The sequence below is a fragment of the Ruditapes philippinarum genome, unplaced genomic scaffold (genome assembly GCF_026571515.1).
Source record: "Ruditapes philippinarum isolate M1 unplaced genomic scaffold, ASM2657151v2 ctg680_1_1_1_1, whole genome shotgun sequence".
NCBI classification, from domain to species: domain Eukaryota; kingdom Metazoa; phylum Mollusca; class Bivalvia; order Venerida; family Veneridae; genus Ruditapes; species Ruditapes philippinarum.
In genome coordinates, this window is record NW_026859861.1 from 120401 (window position 1) to 133976 (window position 13576).

Genomic DNA, 13576 nt, shown 5'->3' on the forward strand with positions numbered 1-13576 from the left:
TGGTAGCATTTAGGCCTGCTGGCTGCAGTTTTGACTATAAGCTGTGTGTGATATGTCGCCAGCTGCTTTAACCTAACTGTTAAAAGTTTCATCTGGAGGACTTGTAGGTTAGAGAAGCAGCCAAGCAAGGGTTTTGTCCTAAACCTAAGTTTATAGGTTCAGATTGTTGAAATTTGAGTCTTTTGGCTCAGTTCAATAAGATGAGCATTGGAAATTGATATCCAAGGGTCGCTGGTTCAACCTCGGACTAGACGAACTTTCTCTCTGACATTGAGTCAAATGATAATTTTTCTCTCATCGTTTATTCAGAAATCATGTGGGATAAGTAGTCTACTTGCCGAGAAATCGGTAATTACTGGTTAGTTATCTTGGAAAGCAGAAAAGATAGACTGAACACCGAGATGCCAAAACTAAGTTGATAATTACTTGATTTTTGTCCAGGAAAAGCAGGTTAGGTGGACTGAACACCGAGATCTGACAAAAACTGTGTTAAAATTGACTTTAAAATCAAAACAAACAAATAAAGGAAAAGTTGCAGTCAAATTTTCTTTTAAATATAATCAGCCTTAATTGTTCAGAGCTGTAAAAATTTATGAGACAATGCGATAATAAACATTGTGATGATTGTACTGAATCATGATTGTTATTGAGATTCGGTTGTGATTGAGGTTAGTAAGTTTGAAGCAGTAAAAAAAGCAGAAACAGCTCATTACTCAATGTAGGGTGTTCATAGTAATTGTATGGAATATTTCTGATATTGCCTTCGAGTGCATCATTCCCGCTATGTCATCATTCCCGCTCGGTGATTCACAAGAGACCTACAACTAAGATAGAAGAGTTCTCATTTTTACAGCATGCAGGGTATACTCCTGTGTCACACAAATTGAGGTAAAATGATGCTATCGCAGCTTGATTTGAGACAACCAAGGGGATTCAAGCCTGATTTATAAGGGAAATGTAGGACTACATTAAGTTCAAAGCTGTCTCTTACTTTATGAGAGTTCTTATTCTAGATTGATTAGAAATGGTGGAAAATATTGAGTATGTAACAGTGGTAGAGAAAGGACCGTCCATTGTCAAGCTGATACATTTCCTTTATCATTGCTAAGTTATTGCATCAATTATCTGTAAAGTTATTGCTTTTATTGTATATTAAATGGAAACCTTAAAGAATAAGTCAATAAATTGTGTTAGTTATATAAACGGAGATTGTTGAATTGCTGAGGTCGGCATTTATGAAGTTTAGCACTTTTGTGGCTTAAATAATACACTTGTATATCTTCCCATTAGCATCACTGTCATATTTACCTGTGATATCATTTAAGTCTCGCGTATATTTACTATTTGATCGAGCCTTTTACATGTATATTTACTGACGATATGGCCAACATTGTCTACCATTATAATGTAACTACATTGTTCGTAACTCATCATCTAATTGAAAAACAGTTTTTCTATTGCGACAACAATAGCTTATGTCAAAGTAATTTGCTATAGTATATTTTCGTGTCTAGGTTGTCTATAGATGATTATTTTCTGTATTGAAACCTTTATCGTATTATGGAATGTCACCGGAAAATCATGTCTCTCGTTGTGGCAATCAATAATTTATCAATAGACGGTATCAAAGCTAAGGTAGGTTTTCATCTGAACATGAAAGTGCACGTGGGGAACAATTGGGTGAAAGCTACAAGATTATAGCTGTGTGCACGTAATTCCGTGCTCAATTCTAATCACTTGTATTTATCGAGAAAACTTCCTTTGTAAAATGGCCTGATAAAATATCTGCTTGACCTGTATTCATTGGTTTGTCAGTGTTAAGCGTTTTCCAAGCAGACCTACAGATATAAACGTGCAATAAATATTGTAATTTTTACATGTTTTTTAATACTTTAAGATAAACATTTAAGACCAACTTTTTATAGTTTATAAGCAATAAATGATAGATATAAGAATTTTTATTAAAAAGGATATAAATCGTGGTAACTGCAGGTGGAAATGCAACATTTTGCGATCGAATACTTACTTTTATTTCTATTCAAAATGCATTTTATACCAAGATATGAATCTTATTTTGTACATTTATATCATCCTGTTTAAGTTTTATAATTGAATTAACTGAACATTGGCCATTACAATGTTTTGATATTAAATTAAAAGGGTATAATTATGTACAGTGTGTGAATTGTTAATTTCTTTACTCCACCAACCATTTGGTCATGTGGTTTTTGTAGCTCATGTTGAGGGATATATGAGATATAATCCTCAAAAAGTCATATGAGCTGCGTCATGACAAAACCAACATAGTGTGTTTGCGACCAGCATGGATCCAGACCAGCCTGAGCATTCGCTCAGTCTGATCAGGATCCATGCTGCTCGCTATCACGTTCTCTACTTGATATAGTGTTTGTAAACAAACAGCATGGATCCTGATCAGACTGCGCAGATGCGCAGGCTGGTCTTGATCCATGCTGTTCGCAAACCCACTATGTTGGTTTTGTCGTGACAAGGCTCATATATACTTTCACCTTAAATGCGGAATGTGTGTTTATATGTATAATGAGTTTATATAGTAGGGGGAACTTAAGAAAAATTGTCAATGTGCTGTTGTTCCCAGTATGTCAAGCAGGGTGGTCTGTTGCAAATATATGGTATGGTACAGTATGAATAATTTCATGATATATTTATATTTTGTAAAATAAAGTAATAATTTTGACCATTTAGTTTCATTAAATGAAAGGACAAATCATAATCTTCTCTTGAAAATGTTTAGAAAAATTCAGACAGTGAGATTTTATTATTAAAAAGATGGACTGGTATCTTTTAACAAGTATGTCTGGTGTCAATAATCAAATTATGCATTTTCGTTGGTGACATTTCTGCTATTTACAGTCTGTAACTGTTGAACTATATTCATGATAAGAAACTATACATGACTTGCTGCTGTATGCTGTAACAGATGAACTATTAAGGATAAGAAACTATACATGACTTGCTTCTGTATATTGTAACTGATGAACTATTTAGGATAAGAAACTATACATGACTTGCTACTGTATATTGTAACTGATGAACTATTTAGGATAAGAAACTATACATGACTTGCTGCTGTATGCTGTAACTGATGAACTATTTAGGATAAGAAACTATACATGACTTGCTGCTGTATGCTGTAACTGATGAACTATTTAGGATAAGAAAGTATTCATGACTTACTGCTCCATACTGTAACTGATGAACTATTAATGATAAGAAACTATCCATGACTTACTGTTGTATACTGTAACTTATGAACTATTTATGATAAGAAACTACTATATATTTTAACTGATAATCTGTTGATGATGACTTACTACTATATATTTTAACTGATAAACTATTGATGATAAAAAACTCAAAATCCATGACTTACTACTATATATTTTAACTGATAAACTATTGATGATAAGAAACTCAAAATCCATGACTTACTACTATATATTTTAACTGATGTACTATTGATGAAAAGAAACTATCCATGACATTATTATTTTTATGGTCATTGTATCTTGGTTTCATATTTAATATGAAGACTATTATTGCAGCACCTGTGACTGTATTACATGTTGTTCTAATGTATCAAGAGATTGTTGCAAGAAGGCGGTAACTTGTTCTTTATGTTCTGAGAGTTACGACGGTGAATCATTGAACTCTGGGAGAGTATCAATATGTTTGTAAACTGAAGCTTGTCAATACTGCCTTTTACAGAGGAGTTATGTGTTTTCATTATCTTTTACTCAATAAATTTTTCGTTCATTACCATGGCAACAGCTTCGCTTGTAAAGTATATTACTATTACAAGTGTTAAACATAGGCTATGATTAAAGCACATAATCGAACATTTCACCCTTAACGTGAAAAGCTTTTGAAAATAAAAAATGGTTGGTTATTTGTATTAAACATGTAAAAATATCTCGTATACATTCACATAAATCGCTTTTGTCAACATTCCGTGTGTTCATTTTAAACGTTTATTTCAGAGTAAATCACGCTTGTTCAAAAGATTATAAACTTTATTATAAAAATGATCATGTATGCTTTACGATGTAGCCGTAAATTAATCCTGTTTTATTATGGCTCACATTTGGTGAAAAAAAACTACCATAGCTTTTTGCGATATAACGTACTTAACGTATTCTATAATCTTTACCTTGTGAACTTCATATTTAAACTCTTAATGTGACTTTGTAAGAAAAAATTTGAATTCTTCCTAAAAAAAACGTATATAATTCAATATAAAATTAACATGAAAATATACATTTAAAGATATAATTATTGCCAGAATAAAAGATGTATGATTTTTTAAAAAAAACCATAAAGTGCACACTTGTATTTTACAGTAATAGTTGAAGTTATCAATAAACATAATTGCATTAAAAGGGAGATAATCATTAAGCAAGCTGTGTGCTGTGACCATAAACTTCACCTTTTTTGGTTGCTTTCATTTTCATCATTTCCATAATGCATTAATGGTAGCCGATTCTGCTTTTACGAGCAATTTATTTTGTGTGATTACATTCATTGAGTGGAGCAATGATAACCCTAGATAAACTTCAGTCAGCTATCACATTTTCCGAGTAATTAATCCGTCATGTGTTTATTAAATTGTCATTTCGGCTGCTGCCGGGGATTAACGATTTTACTGCTGCGTATGGGACAGCCTAGCTTGAAGTACAGTAAATGTAACATATGTGACACTGATGCATGTTGAAGTATAAATATAATAAGTATGAATGGGCAATGGGTTCGAAAAGAAAAAAAAGGATATCGGTAATGGTTCTTTAATGAGTCTCCAGTTATTTTCGCTTTTGGTTTATGTTTTATATTGCTCGGCATGACTTCTGTTCACATTGACAATATGGTGTAGCCAGGTTTTCTTTTTTTACTGTTTTTCCAGCATTGTTTTTGTAGAAACTATATACACTGATGTCTATTAATACATTATATCTGGCTCAATTGGTTCGTATTCTTTGGTATTTATGTCATAATCCTGCTGAAATTCTTAAATGTCCAGCTTCCAATTTTGTATAAATTTTATATTAAAACTTTTGGGACATCAAGTTAAAAAAATATCTTCAATCATTAAAGTTTGATCAGAACATGCATTTGAAAAAAAGAAGAAAAAATGGGGGGGGGGCAGGTTTTAAGACTCCCAAAATGTTTAGTAAGTTAATATGCCTACCAGTATGTCAAAGTTTCCCTATTTTTGATGAGCAGTAAATGAGAAAGCAATAAATTGCTGTTATAAAGAGTAGATAATTTAAAGGTTGACAATACAAGCAACAGAGGGTTGTATTGATTTCACTGTTGCATGCTATCCAATAGTGAATCTGTTAAAAAAATGTAGGGAAAAAATATCCCTCGGCATTCAATCCTCCCATAAAACAGGATTTTGAGCATTAGCTAACAGTAGCATATTTCATTTTTATATTCAGTAAACTGCGGCCAACTAGTTATAATTACACTGGCGGGTGATATCTGATTTATTTTTATATAGTTTTGTGGGCTATACAGGTATATATATATTATATAGTGTAGGACATAGCTGAGTGATTCAGTGTACACTGTAAGGCTATAATCTTCCAATGGGAAAGTAAATCGTACTGTTCAACTGTGATACATACATATCGACTACTCTCAATACTTAGTCTACACGTTGGTAACTAAGGACAGTACAGCTTTATAGCTAATATCTCTTTCTCCTTTTTTTTTCCTTCCCTTTTTTTCTGTGTGTGCCTGTGTGTGTATTTTTCTGCGACTGTAACACTTCTTAAACTTCAGTTTAACAGGACTTTATTTCAATTCTGGATCATGTAAGTACACTGCTTTAATTTTAATTTTACGTAATTTTTTAAATATTTAAATCACCGATAGTATTTTATATCGTAGTATGAACATGTGCCCCTCCCATTCGATTCAATGTATGACAATTGTTATCGAGGGTATGCACACCCACCCACACTATTTCTGATTATACGTGATGATAATTTTGAAATATTTACCAGAGTCGTGATGATGTTGTTTAAATCTCTCCACAAATTGATGTATCAGTAACATGATTAGCACATGATGTTAAGTTAGAAAGATATTTAAACTAACAGGTATTTAATTTGTTACAAGATCACACAGTTTATAAAAGGAAAGATAGAAAATAAATATCGTTTTCTATGACACTGAGATAATACCGAGTGCATAAATGCGAAATGAGTCAGATATTGTGAGGGACTAATTTTTTTTGTAAAGAAAATATTCTGATTGATTTAAGTGTTTGTATTCATGAGCTTGGGAATTTTCTTAAGTTATATTTTTTTTTTTTATGCATAATATTTACGAAAAAATGTTCTTATTCTACTTTATTTTGTGTAGAAGTTAACGTTCCTCAGTGTGCTATACGTTAATATGAAATCAGATATAATTTCCTACAACTGTTTACAGCTGATAAGCCAAAGTCTGGCTTGTGTATGTTCTTGTGCATTAAAGCTTGCAGCTTTGTGAATCAGTTCTGACATTTTGTTGTTATTTGTTGAGATTAAGAAATCTACCGACTGCACTTATACTGTAGTGCACAGCTCTTTTGTAAATAATTTTATACAAGAGACAGGAATGTTATAATGCATGTTTTGAGGTTTAGCTTATGTAAAGTTTTGCATCTTTTTGTTGTAGTATTTTATATAAAAAAAAAATGGCATATTTAAAAGGCCTATATCTTTTTAAGAAATGATCGTTTTAAGTACACTACTTTTGTTGTAATTTTGATCATGATGAATAGTCAGTCAATAGTTGTCATTATATTTGACCTGTTCAAAATGTGTTTTATCTGTTTAAGAAAATGCTATTTCGATGTTGTTGTTTACCCAATCATGCGTTAACAAGATTTTCCAACTAATATATTTGTAGTGTCATGTAAGTTGAAAGAGCTAGTCAATCTGGGGACGGTGTTCATAAGTGTGCATAATGGCCGTAAAGTGTTTGATCAATTGTTCAAATTAATAAATGATGTCCTTCGGTCTCATTTAATGGGCAGAAACAAATAAAATAACCCTTAATGGAATGTGTCTGATTAAAAGGCCATTTTATAGCTGGTGGTACAGGCAACAAGTCATAAAAAATATATTTCTTACCAGGAAGAGCTCTGTGGGTGTCTGTTATACTGTGCATTTTTGATGATGATGATGATGATTGCTATGATGATTTTTGTTTTGTGTTTGGTGATAAATGTTATTTTTAAAACTATCCGGTCATGATGATAATGATTATGATGAAGAAAGATGATGCTTGTAGCAGCTGATAATGATGATGATAATGATGATGACAGTGATGATGGTTGTGGTGATGATGATGATGATGATGATGGTGATGATAATGATGATGATAATGATGATGATGATGGTTTTAAAATGATATATAAAGCATATAATATTATATTTCACCATCATTCGAAGCATTAAAATAAATGTTTACATTTCGTGTCAAGATTTAGTACATCTTAAAAAATATTTTTCTCATCATGAACATCTTGTTTTCTCACGAAAATGTGGTAATGCAAATTAGATTAAGTCGAGAAATAAATTAATTTAGCATTTTAAACAAGATAAAGAATATTTACTAAAAGTTTTATAAAAAGACGGTATGAATGTGATTAAATTATTGATTGAGGTAAATGAGAATTGGAGAAGAATGTAATGCGAAATCGGATTTCTCAATTTTAAATTAGAAAGAAACATTATAGCCAGTGGAATGACAAAGACAGTTTTATGCAATAAACCTGTAGTTAGCACTTGTGTCAGGAGAATTAATTTATTTCTTGGAAAACATATCCCTGAAAGAAAATCTACGAAAAAAAAGACAATCACTTCTTGATCATGTAGGAGAATTATATCGCTCTGTGATATTTTAAAAGACACTTGATTAAAAAGACTGGCATTAAAAAAAAAAATTATCTCGAGAGACGAAATTAATATTTTTAGAATGTTGTAATAATTTAGTAATAATATGGTCTTTTCTAAATTGCTTTGTGAAGTGTTGCATCATGTTTGTGATGATATACTTTACGAGAATAAAATATTCATGCTTTGTATCCCTGTAGAATAAGCGACATTCACGTGCCTTTAACATCAAAGAAAAAACGTTGCCACATATATTTCTATGTTAACGAGCTTTCTAGGAATGAAATATACGCTTTATTAAGTATTTCTTCAGAATGGACATCACCTTAATGAGGCTGACTGCAAAGTACCTGGTAGTTTTGCCTTTAATTAAGAGACTTTTGTCATTTATATGCTATGTAGCGATTTAAGCAAATGTTAATGAAGGCATTTCGATATTGATACTGAATGTATTACGCTATTGATGATTGGTGATGTAACATTGATATATGCTTTACAAGCAGGCGAGTTTAATCATCAAAAGGAATCGAACTGCCTCCATTAGGTCTTGTACAAGCATTTTATCGGGAACATAATTCAAAATTCTGTTTGAAGTTTTCAGGTGATATGCTTTAAATAATGGGCAGCATGTTTAAACAAAGCGTTATACTTTCGGTATATTTCTACGTAGGCATGTAATTTATTTGCGTGTGAAATTTTCAAATTCTGATTTATTTACAGTGTTATCTTTAGTTACAGTATTATAAATATTATTATATGATAATGATGTGCAGTCACACCGATAGAATCTTTATCTGACAAAATTAAAATACGGGGATTAAAAAAAGAAATAGTAAAAGCTTTAAAGCTGCCTCGAAATTTAATTAATTTTTTTGTTCACTCACTCAATCGATGATAAGACCCGAGTGACTTTAAAACTAGGACGTCATTAATTGTGAAATATCAATTTTGATGAACTAGGATGTAAAATTCCCCTATTGTTAAAGGAATGTGTTAAACTTTTAAGATATTTTCAAACTGTATAATGAGTCAGTCAGTCGGTGATGAGGTCTCAAACCACAAAATGCACGCATAATTCTTACAGATCCCGGATACTCCTAACCTCTGTAGCTGTAGGGTAATTTAGTGATTTATTGTGCAAAATCAAGGTTTTTAATATGATGATTTCATAATCCAGTGTATACAGTATAATAAACATTATGTCATAACTTTTATCAGTTGTCATTTCTGCTTCAGAAAATATATCTATGATTACTTTTGTCTAATGTAGTTTAATTTTTTGAAACACAGTCACTCAAATTATGGATGGCTGTTTTATCAACTTGATTAACATTTAAAGTTATTCTTTGTTGAGATAACTGTTAGGTTTTCCAAGTTTGAGATATTCATGTATATAAGAAGTAAAAAATAACACTGTCTGTCAATCAGTGCATCTGTCCAAGAAGTCTGCAGGCATTTTTAATCACAAACCTTGATGAGAATTCCCCAGTTTTAGAAATTTTGCATTTATCTTGGGAAGTTGTGGCCCTTGGATGATGTAAAGTATGCTTTTGATTCAAGATTGCTCTTAACTGGAATATTTTATTGGCAATCATTTGGTATTTATATAATAGCTTAGAACCAATAAAAGGAAAAGGTAAAAAAAAAAAAGAAAGGAAAAAAAACAACTAAAAAAAGTGCAGTTACAAATTCAAATTTGCATTATATGACATTTACTTAAACCAACATAAAAACAGTAATATATTTAAAGAAACACGAATTGGTATCTGTAAAACTTCACTGATCTTTTGTTTTAAGCAAATGTCATTAATAATTCATTGTAAACATTTACAGTTTTGCCCATTAGTGGGAATTGTTTCTGGTCATGAAGATAGTGCTGTTGTTTTTGTTGTTTTGCGAGTTATTTAGAAATTTTTTAGTGTGGTGTGTTGTTTCCACAAGAAAATGATCTACGAAATTTTCATGTTTACTGTTTAGCGAGATGCGTTTGGAAAAGAATTGAGTCATTCTCTGGCAATGTTTATAACTAATAAGAATCATTTCATCCTGTTTCTTGTAAATACATTAAGATACTATCCAAGAAATTGCCTCAGTTAAGAGTTAGCCTCGAGGCTTTCCAAGGCTCTCGGCTCTCGGTTTAAGTGAATAGTTGAGATACAGTCTGTGATAATGATGATAAGCTTCGTTTGAGCTCACTGATTTGAGCTTGTGCCCAGTCTACTGATGGATGTGTAATAGTTAATTATTTACGTTTTGCTAGATTAGAAATATTAGCAATTTGACTGCCACCAGTTGTTCCGAAGGCCAGCTGCCTTACCACCTGACTTATCACAAGGTCAGTCCGGTCAATTGGTCAAGCACTCAGCTGTTAGAAGATGCTTATATACTTATCATTGTGACTCGAGCTTTGAATCCTAAGTATTACAGATCATTTAAAGGTATGACAAAGGCTCATTTCCGCACTGCCTAAGCCTGTTAACTACCAGAACTGGTTTCATGGACACTTGTTACATACATTTCTAATTTTTCTGAAGAAAATGTAAGAAGTAAATGATGTTTTATTGTTGATTTTTTATCAAATGTTGAAAAGAAAACACTAGGTGTGTGCAGTAGGAAGCTTCTTGATGAAGACAGCTGTCAAGTGGGCAGTCTAGGAGAATAATCTGTTTACCTCCGATATAGGGCAGGTGTTAATTGATGCCGTACTTTTGATAGATGTTAAGAGTTTACCTATGTCAGGTTTCTGCCATGTTTTCTGTTTGTATAAAATCTTTTTTACCTTCCTTGATATCAAGTTAAGTGCTAGAAATATTTGAGGTATTTCTTTATGTTTGAAGAACCACTGACTCCCCATTATAACCTTTATAACTAAGTTACTTAATTAAGTAAGCAAAAGTACTAATGTCTTTGACACCAAGTAAATGTGTGTTATTAACAATTCAAGGCTCTTGAGAAAAGATTTGATGTATTCTTCGCTTGTTTTTACACCAATGGACACAATTCTTTTATTATTGTAATGTTTTTGTTAGAGATTTACTCAACATTGTTGTTTTAAGCTCTTTGTATTAACAAAATGTTTTACATTAGATTTTGAACGTGTCAGCTAGATCTCATTGTAATCATTTTTCCTTACATTATTGCCAGACAAGAGCTATTATATAATGTAAAATGGATATTAGCAAGAAAATTATTCTGGTCTATATAATGATTGGTCAGTATCACAAATTGCTACTTGAATAGTTAAGAAATACATCAGTGAGATGGCTTAATGGTTGAGTAAATCCCCAAATGTTCTTAGAAAGTAAAACTATGTCTTTAAAGTGCTGTTGGAAGGCAATTTTTGAATAAGCTTGACCCAATTGTTGGACATTCAAATACTGTCAAATTCAATAGCTATTTAATCTTGTATAACAACAATACAACAGTCTAAAGAAATTTAAGAAATTGTTCTTAGACTTAACAGACATTATATACAAGGTTTAATTTTCTTTATTTTTTTATGTAAAACGTTTCTAGTGACTAAAAGCTTGACAGAGGAAAACAGATATGCTAGACTGAAGAATGTGAGAAAGTCTTCCACGGAAAATTGGCATGGGACACAAAGTCCATTTCGGATATTGTGGCTTCTAGTCACTTTGAGATGGAAAATTCATCTCTAGGGTAAAACATATAAGGATTAAAAAGCATTTTGAAATGCGACCAGATTACTATTTCTGTCATATAGAATAAGGGAATTGGTTTTTAGCTGTAAGAGTAATGTCAACAGTAATACATCACAAGTGATTCTTATCACTAAATTTTCTCTACAATTTCTGCTCCCTCAAGTCAACATTTGGAGTGCTTTTGCGGAAAAACAATGGCGACAGAATTATTTTTTTTGTCAATGTGTGCATGTTCCAGCTAGTTTTGTTTGTGAATTTTTTTCTTCTTTTCATCAAATGCTTTCTTTAAATTCAGAGCAGGTTCATAGGAGATTTTTTTCATTGATTTGGTTCTTAGATTGTTAAAGATTGAAAATAATTTTGGCTCGCATTTGGATAAAAATGTTGGTAGGAGACGGACAGAATTAAATTTAGGTTTTCTCAATTTAGACTGGTACTTGCGTAACCCTTTTGCTGCCAGAAAAAATGTAGCTCCAAAAGAAAGGCAGTCCAGGTGCCTGTTTTGGAACAAATAAAAGCAAAATACAACCCAATCTTGATCCTTAAAGTGCGGAAATTCCTAAATGCATTTGCCCTATTTTGAAATTGGAATTGTGCAAAGTTTAAGGAATTTAAATGTCTAAATACAAATTTGAGTTGCCAACAATATAGAGCCTGGCCAGACTGCTTATTTGTGGCAAAAAGTTAGCAAAAAGATAACAAAAGCAGATCAATTTCGGTTTCAGCAGGTTAGGGGTTAATTAAAGTAATTAAACAATTTTTTTTAGCCACAATTGGTAACAGAATTGAGACTGCCACATAGCATGACAATCATTGGCTTCATGTTAAATAGTTATAACTGGTATCAAATTTAGAAAGAGATACAGCCATTATACAACATGCCCTTGAATTATTTAAGGTTAATATTGATTAGTTGAAGGCATCAGCTTAATGCAATTATGAATTATTGAAACAAGTTACGGTTTATGATTTTAGAGAATGCTGAAACATTTGTGTGACTGCATGCGTGGCCGGGGTCCACTGCACTATTGATCTTGTTGAAAGCTTGTTAACAAATTATTTTATGTGAATTGGGGCCTAGCTTGTTTTTACAAAAGAAAGGCAGAACAGAACTTAGTCTCAACATGTTGAGTTTCATAAAAATATTCATTTCCATATAAATGATAATGTTAACTACAGAAGTAAATTTTATCGGGAAGTTATTTCAGTTCAGCCTATTTTCTCAAATTGTACGACCTTGAATTTGGACCGAATGACTGAATTAGAATGATCCTTAGCTGATGTGACTTGACTGGCGAGTCTTAATTTATATGCCCGAAGTAAATTAGAGAGAGGAAATATAGCCGTTAAGTTGACATCGTTTTAAAAATACATATAAATGCTGATAAAGGTTCGATAGAAATGAAACCTCAACCAACTCTGGTGTTGACATGTTGTACTTCTCTGTTTTCCTCTTATTTTTAAAAATACTTAAGTTAAAATGTCAGTTTTTGAAGAACACATTTTGATAAAAAAAAAAAGAAAAAAGAAAGAAATAAAGTCGCTGACAACACCCAAGCAATTGAAAGTGACATATATTGTTATTTAAGCTACTTGGACTAAGCGGTTCGTGTTCTAATGTATCACAATGATTCTTTCTTAATGCAATTAGACGGGAGAAAAACTAATTTCGACTAGACCAAGAAATCGAGGATAGTAAAAAAGCTGATTAACTTTCATTATAGAATTGCATGTGATGGTATCATATTCACACAGAAGTTAGCTAGATTGCCTACTGATATTTGGCTCGATGGTAATACAGTACTGGGATAATTGTTCCAGATAACAGACCACTCTGTTCCTAATCACCAACGATAGCCCTTTAACTAGTCAATATAAATTCGCCCATGAACTCATTTAGATGGTTTACTTTGATTTAATAGCAAGTTTGACTATTAATAATGCATATTGTTGTGGATGCTGTAACAAATCGTCCAGTCTTATGTGAGT

At 31.9% G+C, this 13576-nt stretch overlaps 1 protein-coding gene across 14 annotated transcripts in view; it reads left to right on the forward strand.

Annotated features, from left to right (window-relative positions):
- Positions 1-13576, forward strand: part of LOC132758137 (polypyrimidine tract-binding protein 1-like) — a 132270-nt gene that overhangs the window by 62244 nt on the left and 56450 nt on the right. Inside the window, exon 1 of one of the 14 annotated variants that reach the window (XM_060749666.1) lies at positions 5618-5852. The exons of the other annotated variants lie outside the window; for them this stretch is intronic. The gene's annotated coding sequence lies outside the window, so the exon portion shown is untranslated. Of the gene's footprint in view, positions 1-5617; positions 5853-13576 lie in introns of those variants that run through there. 14 annotated transcript variants of the gene reach the window in all.